At 50.5% G+C, this 9,862-nt stretch overlaps 1 protein-coding gene across 2 annotated transcripts in view; it reads left to right on the top strand.

Moving 5' to 3' along the window:
- The window catches only part of EXTL3 (exostosin like glycosyltransferase 3), a 128,266-nt gene continuing 118,404 nt past the window's right edge, over nt 1–9,862 (top strand). Inside the window, exon 1 of one of the 2 annotated variants that reach the window (XM_050314759.1) lies at nt 1–62. The gene's annotated coding sequence lies outside the window, so the exon portion shown is untranslated. Of the gene's footprint in view, nt 63–755; nt 794–9,862 lie in introns of those variants that run through there. The other variant, XM_050314761.1, reaches the window with a different exon arrangement.

Below are 9,862 nucleotides of genomic sequence, written 5' to 3'. Positions count from 1 at the left end.
CGCCGGGCTGCGGCCGCAGGGACAGCGCCGAGGGGGCTCCCGGGGCAGCGCCGCCCCCCCAGGTAAGGGGGCTGGGTACTTTGGGGGTTTGGCTGGGATGTATTATTTCATTTCATTTTATGCTATGCTGTTTTAATTTATTTATTTTATTATTTTCTTGTTTTATCTTGTTTTCCTTGCATTTTTTCTATATCTTGTGTTTCTTATGTTTTAGTATTGTACCTTATTTAATTATTTTGTTTCACTTTATAACCGCTTTCCCCACCCGGCACGGGAGGGGTGCCCCGGACTCACCCGGGGAGCAGCACCAGCCCCTCCCGGGATGGGTCCGGTTTGGAGGGGACCCATCACTCCCCATCCCCTTTCCCCTCCTTATCCCTACCCCTCCCTATCCCGAGATGTCCCCGGGGCTGGGGGTGTCCCCGAGGCTGGGGGTGTCCCCGGGGCTGTGGGATTTTTTTCCGTGGGATGACCCCTGGCTGAGCTGGCGGCTCGGTGTTTGGGATTTCACCCAAATCCCTGAAGTTGGGGGCAAAGTCGTGCCGGTGGCCCCGGGGGTGGCTTTGGCTCGTCTCCCGCAGCGCCGGGATGGTGCAACATAAATTAGGTTTAATGTGACGGCGGCGTTCGAACGGCGGGGCGGGGGCTCCTCTGCCCCCGCTTGGAAGTTGCTTTCGAGTTTGGCAATTTGGGCCACGGGGGATGCGAGGAAAACTGGCGGCTGTGGAAGGTTTCCTGTGCCGCGAGGAGAAATCCCTGCTGGGAGGGAGAGGCTGGAAGGGTCAGGGAGGAGGTGAGTGGCCCCCAAAAGCAGGGGAGCGGGTTCGGCTCGCCCTTGGGGAGGGATCTCGGGCGGGATCTGGTGGGTCCCCCCTCCGTGGTCTGGCTGTGCCTGCCTTCACTCCTCGTCCCGGGGATGTGAACCAGGAGAGAACAGGGAGAGCAGAAGGACCTGGAGAAGTCAGGATGCTCCGGTCTCAGCTCCGTGCTCGGGTCCCCCGTGGTGTCACAGGTTTTGCGGGGGGGATGCTCAGGATTCACCACCTCCCTCGCGTCGTGTTTTGGTCGGTCAGCTGGGTAAAAGCCCCCAGACAGAGCAGCATTGAAGACATTTTCCTGAGCCAGGGAGGGAAGTTGGCCCCGGGCTAAAGCAAATAAAACTTGTATTTCATCATGCTGGGCTGGGTTTCTTTGTGTTCCGCTCTGCCCCGGCCAGTCTGGGCTCCCTGCGGCCACAGATGGTTTCCACGTCCAACCTTCACCTTCAAAAACGCGTCTCGGGGGCCGAGCAGAGAAACTTCTGCTCCTTTCTGCGGACCCGGCTCCCCGCGGGGGCTGCTCGGTGCTCTGAGCCTCCCCCGAGCTCTTGCTTTGGGTGTTTCTCCCCCCGGGCTGCTGCGGGAAGGGGGTTTGCAGGGGTTGCTGTTGCCGGGAGATGCTGCAGCCGTGGGAAGTGGGAGCATGGCTGACCTGCGGCAGCCGGAGCCGGGAGCTCTGCCAGGGATGTGTGGCCAGAGCTGCTCGGTTTCGGGGGGCAGAGGATGCTGCAAAGGAGGGAAAACTCTTGTTATTTTTGTCCCCGGGAGGGGTGCTTGAAAACAAAAAGGTGCTGAGATATCTCTCTGCCCATCATCCCCACTGCTGCAGAGCTGGCCGGTCCGGGAGCTCAGATGTGTCCCGGTGATTTTGGGAATGTGCCTCTCCGGAGCAGGGCCGAGGGGTGAGGTGACGGACACCATTTATATGGGGCCGTAAATGTTCGCAATTGCCCGTGAAGGAACCTCGAGCAGGAGCTTTCTCCTTGCTGTGTGGCCTCAGGGATGCAGGATGGACACTGGTGTATGCAGGAGACGCAGCCCAGTGCCATCCAGGCAGATGGCACAGACCAGGAGTGGGGAAAGTGGGGTATTAGTAGGGACAGAAAATAAGGAAAGCTCAAAATGAAATGAGGTGTCGTGCCCTGATGTGCTCTGCTGAGGGGGTGTGAGCCTGCTGATCCCACAGGAATGGGCCTGGAGAACCTGTGGCTTCATCTCTGCAGCGGTGCCGGCGCGGAATCTACGGCTGAGAGTGAAAATCAGTGTAATTTGTTAAATTATTCCATCTTCTCATGAGAAAACAGATGAAACGTAGGTGCCAACGTCTTGAGTGCCTGTGAAATGCTGTTACATCGGGAGGGAGGGAAGATTCTGACACACTGAGCAGGTTCCATCCCTTACTCACAATATTTCCAGCACTCCAAGAGGGTTTTTAAACCACACGTGCCCTTCGCATTTCCATATAATTGGATGCATGGGAAGCAAACTCTGAGGTGACACGAGGCAGTGGAGAAACCCAGGTAGGTTTTTCCCCAGCAGGACCCTCTGTTGGGTCCTTTGAGAGGGCCCTCCAGCTCCAGTCCATTTGTGGCCAGTGTAGGTGATGCTTTCTCATCTCCAGTACATTTTTGGCTTCTTTATATCAGTCTTCGTGCCTTGGGGGGTGGAGGGAGGATGGAAACACTGGAATTCCTGTTGAAAAGTTTGACATTTCACAGCAGATAATGCCAAATGTAGAGACAGTTGCTTGGATTTGACTCTATTTTTGCTGAGTTTAAGGGAAGGCAGGATGGGATTCAGGCTGGAGGTGGAGGGAGGAGGTGGCACTTACACCCCTCGTGTCACGGTGACATCCAGCTCTGGGGTTTTTAGCAGACATTCATCTCTGGGAACAGGCTCTTTCCAAGTTGTTTTGTGCCCAGAAACTTGAGTCAGTCACATCCAGCAAAAATATGGAGGCGAGGGAACCTCTGCTCTCCCCTGTCACCAACATCACTTTCTGCGGCAGCTGTGATTTGGTCACTGGGGATCCCAAAAAGCATTTTGTGGTCGTTGGGTGAGTTGGGGTTGAAGGTTCACGTTGCTTCCTTCATCTCTTCTGTTTCTCTGGGAAGGAGAAAAGGGTGTCCAGCCCCATGTCCATATTTGTCTTTATTATACCTGCAGTTGGTCTCCGGTGGGTCCTGGGAGCAGCTGCCTGGACTTGGTCAAACAAAAGGTTTTCTGATCCTCGTGGCAGGACCAGGACAGGGTCCTGGTGGCCCTTCAGGTGGTGGAGGAGTGGTGGGCACTGGTGGCTTGTGTGGGATGTACACATCTGCTGATTGCTCCCACCCAGGGGTGGCTCCTTCCAGATGTGCCATTTTTTTTGGGGTTTCTTTCCCAAACATCCACAGAATGGCATTGGGATGTCCAGTTGCAGAAGGAGGTGGTGGCACCTTGCCCAGCTGCTCTCTGGGCTGTGTGCTGTCTCCCTGCCCTTTCTGCTTTCCCCTGGAAAAACCAGAGGGTTTGCCATGGAACGTGGCCTGGGGATGCTTTTCCCTCCAAAACGGGCCTGAACTTGCCCAGTTTTGCTGCGAACCCTCCAGCTGCTTGCCCGGGCTGTTCTGCAAAAACAAAAGCACTTAAAACACTACTCTTTTCCCCAAAAATAGCGTTGGTGGCTGGGACTCTCCCTGGGTTGCATTCCTGATGGTTAAAGAGTGGGTTTATTAGTTAATAAGGCAATAATCATTGATGAAAATCGCCCAGCAATCCTGACCCACCTCCAGTGTGGCCTTGGGAACAAAGGGAGCCACTTCCAGAGTGCTGGATTTGCACCTCTCAGTGCTCTGTACCAGGCTGAGTGCTACAGGTTTGAGTAACTCCCTGTAGGGATCTTCTTTTGTATGAAAATGGTAAAAAAGAAGAGATGTTCCTGGATGCTTTGAGTGCTGCTGACCTCGTGCTCTGTGGTCCTTTTGTTGAGTCCTGGCCCTGGCCTTGGGTTGCAAATCTGAGATTTTTTACAGCCAAAAATCTGAAAATTTCAAACAAAAGCCCGAGCAGTTCTTTCCTCTCCCAGCTTTCATTTCACAGTTCACCTTTTTTTCCAGCTGTAATTCCTGCTGGGGCTTCTGGCTTTCCTGGAGAAAGGGTGAGAGTAAAAAAAAAATAAAAAGGAAAGAAAAAAACAAGCAGGCATTTAATAATAGATCAAAAATGAGATTACGCAGTAAGTCAGCCCTCCCCTTCCCGAAATGCAACCAAAGAAATTGCAAATCACCTTGGAAAAAAAAAAAAAGGAGAAGGAGACAGCCAAGATCAAACCCGGTGTTAAGAATAGATGAGGTGTTTATATTTTATTTAATGGCTGTGTACTGCCACTGTCCTAGAACAGCCTGCCACCCCTGAGTTCCTGTTTGTGACTAATTAAAGAGTCACAAAGTGGGGTGGGGGAAATGCAGTGGGGCCCCAGATGTGAACGCAGTGAGGCCCGGGGAGGGTTTGCTGCCAACCCCAGGCCTGTTCTTGTTTGCTGTAACTCCTCTGGCTCTTCCAGGTCCCTGGTTTTGGTTGGGGCCGCTGCCACAGCTGGGGCAGGAGTTTGGGAGCTGGGGCTTGGCATGGCCTCAGCAGCCTGTGGGGATTCTCCTCTCCTGGCTCATCCCGGGGTCTCCAGAGCCAAGCGTGGACAGTGTGTTTGTCCAAGCTGTGTGGGCTCCAGTGAGCCAGGCTGGGAGGATGTGCAGGGGAAAGCTCTGGCTCTTGCACGGTGTCTCTACTTGGTTTGACCCACCCTGAGGTCCTGTTGGCACCCTCAGGGACTGAAATACCAGGAGGGACACGGGGCATAGACAGTCCTGTCCCATATTACCTTTGCCCAGCACAGATCACCCAGCCTGGGTCGTGCCATGGGGATAAAGACCCACACAAGGCCACGTTGGAGCAACCGGGATCTGCTCCGTGGAGCTTGCAGCAACCTGGCCTAGTGAAAAGTGTCCCTGGCCACAGCAGGGGGTTGGAACGAGAGGATCTTTCAGGTCCCTTCCAACCCAAATTATTCCCTGTACTTGTAGAGTTGGAGGAGAATCTGTTTCATTACTTGCTGGGCTGCTGCTCTTCTTGTTTATTCCCCAAAAGGAAGAAAGTGAGGGGTGCCAGAGCTGAAACTCAATAAAATAAATAAATCCAGACTTTGGAAACAACTGCTTGGAGGTAGAATGAGCCTCAACAAGAAAATGTTTGTCTTCCACCTTTTTTTTATGGTTTTTTTTTGAGGCTGGCTGGGAGTAAAATGCCAGGAGAAGACAGGGCAAGGTTGACTTTCTTTTAATTTCAAACATATTCCGAGAGCGGAGCAGTTGGAATTTCTTTTTTTTTTTTTTTTTTTTTTTTCCCTTTAAAAGTTGCTTTGCCAAGTTAGGGTGGAGAAAACCAGCTGTGAAAGCCTTACCCTGGTGGATGTGGGATGGAGGCAGGAACGCATTTCTATCCTTTCTCTACCTGCACCAGCAAGATTGGCACGGGAGATGCGGGGTTGAGTCAGCAATGCAGATGCCATCAAGTGTCTGCTTTATTCCAGTGGATGAATCAGAGCAGTGTCAGAGCCTCATATCCTGCATCTCCCGATAGCACTGCTGTGCCTGTTTGAGTGCAGCCCTTGCAGCAGCACGTGGACATGGTTATTTTGTTTTAAAATCCTACATCCTGGAGCCATATAAGATGTTGTGGTTTGTTTTGTTTTTTTTTTTTAAATATTTGCATTAAAAGTGACCCAACGCGTCTATAGGCACAGGCACATGTATGTGAATATATAAATCTGAATATGTATATATATATAATTATATGTGAATAATTGTATATGAATATCTAAATCTGAGTGTTTTCTGCCACTAGCCCAGGTACTGGTTGCTCACTCCCCAGGTTTTTCCAACGTTCCATCTCCTCGGAGAGGAAGAGTGATCAGCTTCATTTGGCTTTCCAGCCACGTGTTTACCTCCAAAACCAGCTGAATTTCCAGGCTTCAAATTTTTCCCTTTCGCTTCGCTGTGAGAACCACGAGCAGGAGTGAAACCCTTTGTCCTCAGAAGTTCTCTGCTTCTCCCCTGCAAGGCTTTTCCATCCCCAGCTCCTGGTTGGGAGGCCACAGCCAGCTCAGGGGCAGCTTCCTGCTATTGTTCCACGGGGACAGGCTCTGGCTCCCTCGCAAGGGTTACGTGGGGCCACTGCCTTTTGCATCGCTTGCCTCTTTTCTCCTGGTTCCAGGGGACCATCTGTGTCCTGTTCCTGCTGCAATCCCGATTCTGGAGCCGGTCTGGAAAGCCTCAGTGGGATGGAAGGAGGTTTGCAACATCCCCTAAAAACAGATAAACAGTGAAATTATGCAAAGTTCTGGCTGTATTTCCCCCAAGGGACATGTGGAGCTGTTTAAAAAAGACATTTACGCCACTCTGGTGGTGGAGGAGGCAGAGAAGGACGATTTTCACCCCAGATTCTTCTTTTGAGGGGCTTGTTTATTCCTCAGGGCTTTTCTGCATCAGAGACTACACAAGCTGAGGGGATAAAAAACCACTTCTGTGGCTTCCCATCTGTAGATATGAGGGAAAACCAGTTCAAATCCCCCACCCTGAGCTACCTCATAAATCTCACTGCAGAAACACGGCCGTTAATAATTAGGAGCTTGCACAACGAAGCGCTGGAATATTTCACAAGTGACACAACATCTTTGGATCCAGCTGATGCTGTGCAGAGATCTGTGTGTGAAAGTTTTGTGCAGCCAAGGTGGAGAAGCTTTTGCTCCCGTTTCTGCCTTTGGAAGGGCAAGAAAATGGGGAGGAGAAGTCAGGTTGCATCCCAAAAGTGCTGGCTGAGGCTCGAGCGTGGGGGGTTTTAAGGTGCTCCCCTATTAGGAAGTGTCGGTGCGCGCTGAAGAGAAAATGATGCCGATTAATAGTTATCCTTTCCCTGCTTCCCACATCTTGAAATCCTTCCCAGTCAGCCAAGCTGCTTCCTATCAAACTTTCACACACACAAAAAAGACAGGAAAGGGTCTGCTGGGCTGTGACAGAACATGAGCAATGCTGGTCCCCAGGGGTCCGTGTCCCTGAGGTTTGAGGGCTGCGTGGTGAGGGCTCTGGGCCGTGAGATGACAAATGGAACTTCACAGTTGCTCCTTCGTGCTCCAGCAAAGGTTTGTTTTGGGTGTAGACATTTCCCAGCAACGAGATCTCACCGGCTCTTACAAGAATATTCTTCACCTTTTTTTTTTTTTTGTTGGAGTAATTGGAGGGCTGGGGATATTTTGAACAATTGTATCCACCTGGGAAATTACGACCTTGGATTTATTCAATCAAATATTATCAAGATTAAGAGGGGAAATAGCTGAGCTTGTCAGTCACGAGGAATTGTGTTGCAGCCTGGGCTCAGATCCATCACCTGGAATCAGGAGGCTCTGGCAGGATATTCTTCATTCATCAGCAAGGGGTATCACAGCAAGATCATTTAACTGTAATTCATCAATTTGCCAGGCTACTCAATTAAGTGTGGGGTGGAGAGAGGATGAAGGGAGTGATTCTGCCTGTTGTAATGAATCTTTGACCACCTGAGGCCTTTTTTTTTTTTGCTCATTGTTTGGTTGTGTTTCATGTTGCCTTGAAGGCCTTGTTAAAAGGCAGACATAACCACAATTCCCAGAGAATTGAGGGTGCTGATGAGTTACAGCTTTTGCTCCTCCTGCTTTGTCACTGACCTGGCAACCGTAGTCTGAGGAGATCCTGGAGAATCTTGGTGGGGATACCTGCAAAAAAATGACTGAGGTAGTAAACCTTTGAGCAGCCTGGAGCAAAAGGGATGGGATTTCTCAGCTCTTTTCTTCCCATGTCTGTGGCCCAACCCCAGAGCTGTTGGTGAAGCAGTTTGGGAGTGTGGTGCACCCTCTGCTTGTGCTGTGAGTGGTCCTGTCTGTGTCCTTGGCAGTGTCATTCCAGTGCTGGCTGATGCCCTTCATTGGTCTTGAAGAACAAGCTGAGCTATGGATTTCTTCATGAACGTGTTATTTTAGACCTTTGCCTGTTCCTGAGTACATCCAAATACCGATTTTTCCGTGTGGCTACACCCGAATCTTTGGCTTGCTGGGCTGTGGGTACCTCACTGCTTGGGATCTCTGCTCAGACCCATGACAACACACCCTTTCTTTTTGCCCCCACAATCAACACATCTGTATTATTTTCTTACAGACTGAGGCTCAGCCTCATCCACCCACCCACTCACCCACGTGTCTGTGTGTTTTCACCACCCCAATAAGTTCCAAGGGTTATTAGGGTTGCATAAATTCCTGGGGAACAGGCAGTGAGGCACGAGGGACAGCCCAGGTACTCGCTGAGCCTGGGGCAGAGGTGCAGCTCCAGCTTGCCTGAGTGGATACCAGACAGTCCCCGTGAGGGAGAGAGATCTTCCAGCTGTTTTGGGGAAGCTCTGTCAAGGCTTTGTTGCCCTGGTAGCCCTCAGGCCCGTGGATGCCGGTCTCTGTTTGCAGTAAAACTGGTTTTTACTTGAAGTGCAGTGTCAGTTTGGGCAAAAGTAGCCCCGGGATGGGTGTAGCTGCTTGTCTGCTTTCTGCAGGAGACACAGCAAAAGACTTCAGCAAGTCCAAGCACTCCAGAGCAGGAAACATTTCCTCCTGCGTGGGTTTCTCCCGTGTCCTATTGTTTTCTTCCAATAAAAGCAGAAGAAAAGGGAGACTTCATTTGAATTTAATGCTAAAATACCTCCAAGGAGATGAAGCAAAAGGAACTGTTAGCCAGAGGAGTAGGTGGAGATTAAAACCACGTTCTTCCTCTTGTTGTCCCTTGCACACACATCACACGCATCCTGATCCCTTCTCCTCGTGCGACACGACGTGGGAAAACTAAATTGTAAAGGAGATGACACAAATCAGGATGAAAGGTGGGGAAAAAAGAGGATGAGTCAGGCCTGCTCCTGCTTATCAGGACCGAGGGGGAGCCTGCCTGGTGCTCATGACAGATTTGTGCAGGGAAGATAATGCATCAGGTTGACTTATGAGATAGACTGCGAGGTAGGAAAATTGCTGGTAGGTGCTTGAATGGCTCTGACTGCTCAGAGTGAATTGGAGTCACAACAATTTCCCTAAAGCTGTGTAGATTAACATGAAAATACCAAGGAAGTCCAATCTCTGAATTTTTATCTGCTTCAGCTCGAGAGAGTCAAATAGGGGCACTACAGAAGTGCCATCCATTTGAATCAATTGTCGCTGCAGCTTTTGTGGAAAGGCTGCATCTGGGTTTATTGATAACGTCCTTGAGGTGCTCAGAAACACAAGTGCGTTGGGTTTATTTTCCCTTTAGCAACTTATTCTTGTTCCCGGCCCTTTGTTAAAATGTGTTTGTTAGTTCTAGTCTCCTCTGGAGATCTCTGCTGAGTAACAGAGACGCTGTGTGTGTGTCATCCTCCCTCCGAGAGTTTGCTGTAAAACTGAAAATTTGTGTCGTAGCTTCCTCGTTAATTTGGATGTAATTTTATTTGTTGGAGGAAAGACAGGTGGAGGAGGGAATCGAGGAGGTGTGATTTACTGACCTTCTGGTGAGAGGCTTTGCTAGGTGGTGGGGTTTTTTTTTCACTTTGTTAAACCACATCAGCTGAAGTGCCAAGTTTAGTGGCCAAAACTTCCTGTTGATCTCCGTGGTGCCGTCACTTCACCCGTTTTACTTCCTCTGCTGCTCTGCTGACTGCGCAGAGAAGATACAAGATGAGCCTTGAGAAGTAAAACCCACTTGAGAAGTAAGTTCATATATGAGGTTTCAGGGTTTGGGGGCCAGTGTTTCAGGTTGTAGAGGTCTCCTGCTGTCAGAGGAACACAAGGGAAATCCCACCCAGCCAAGGGGCTGTGTCTGGGAGCCCCGAATTTCAGCCTGGCTTTAAAATCTGCTTTTTAGGAGCTGTGGCCAATGACTTCACCGTTTTTGCCTTTGTTCTCATCTCTATAAACAGCTCCTGCACCTAAGGAGGTGGTTTGTGAGGATTAGTCATTGGGTTTGGAGCTC

This window comes from Myiozetetes cayanensis, unplaced genomic scaffold, assembly GCF_022539395.1.
Source record: "Myiozetetes cayanensis isolate MyiCay16 unplaced genomic scaffold, myiCay2020 scf2-11, whole genome shotgun sequence".
Classification (NCBI taxonomy): Eukaryota; Metazoa; Chordata; class Aves; order Passeriformes; family Tyrannidae; genus Myiozetetes; species Myiozetetes cayanensis.
Note: the sequence above shows the minus strand (reverse complement) of the source record. Positions and strands in the feature narration are given on the sequence as shown.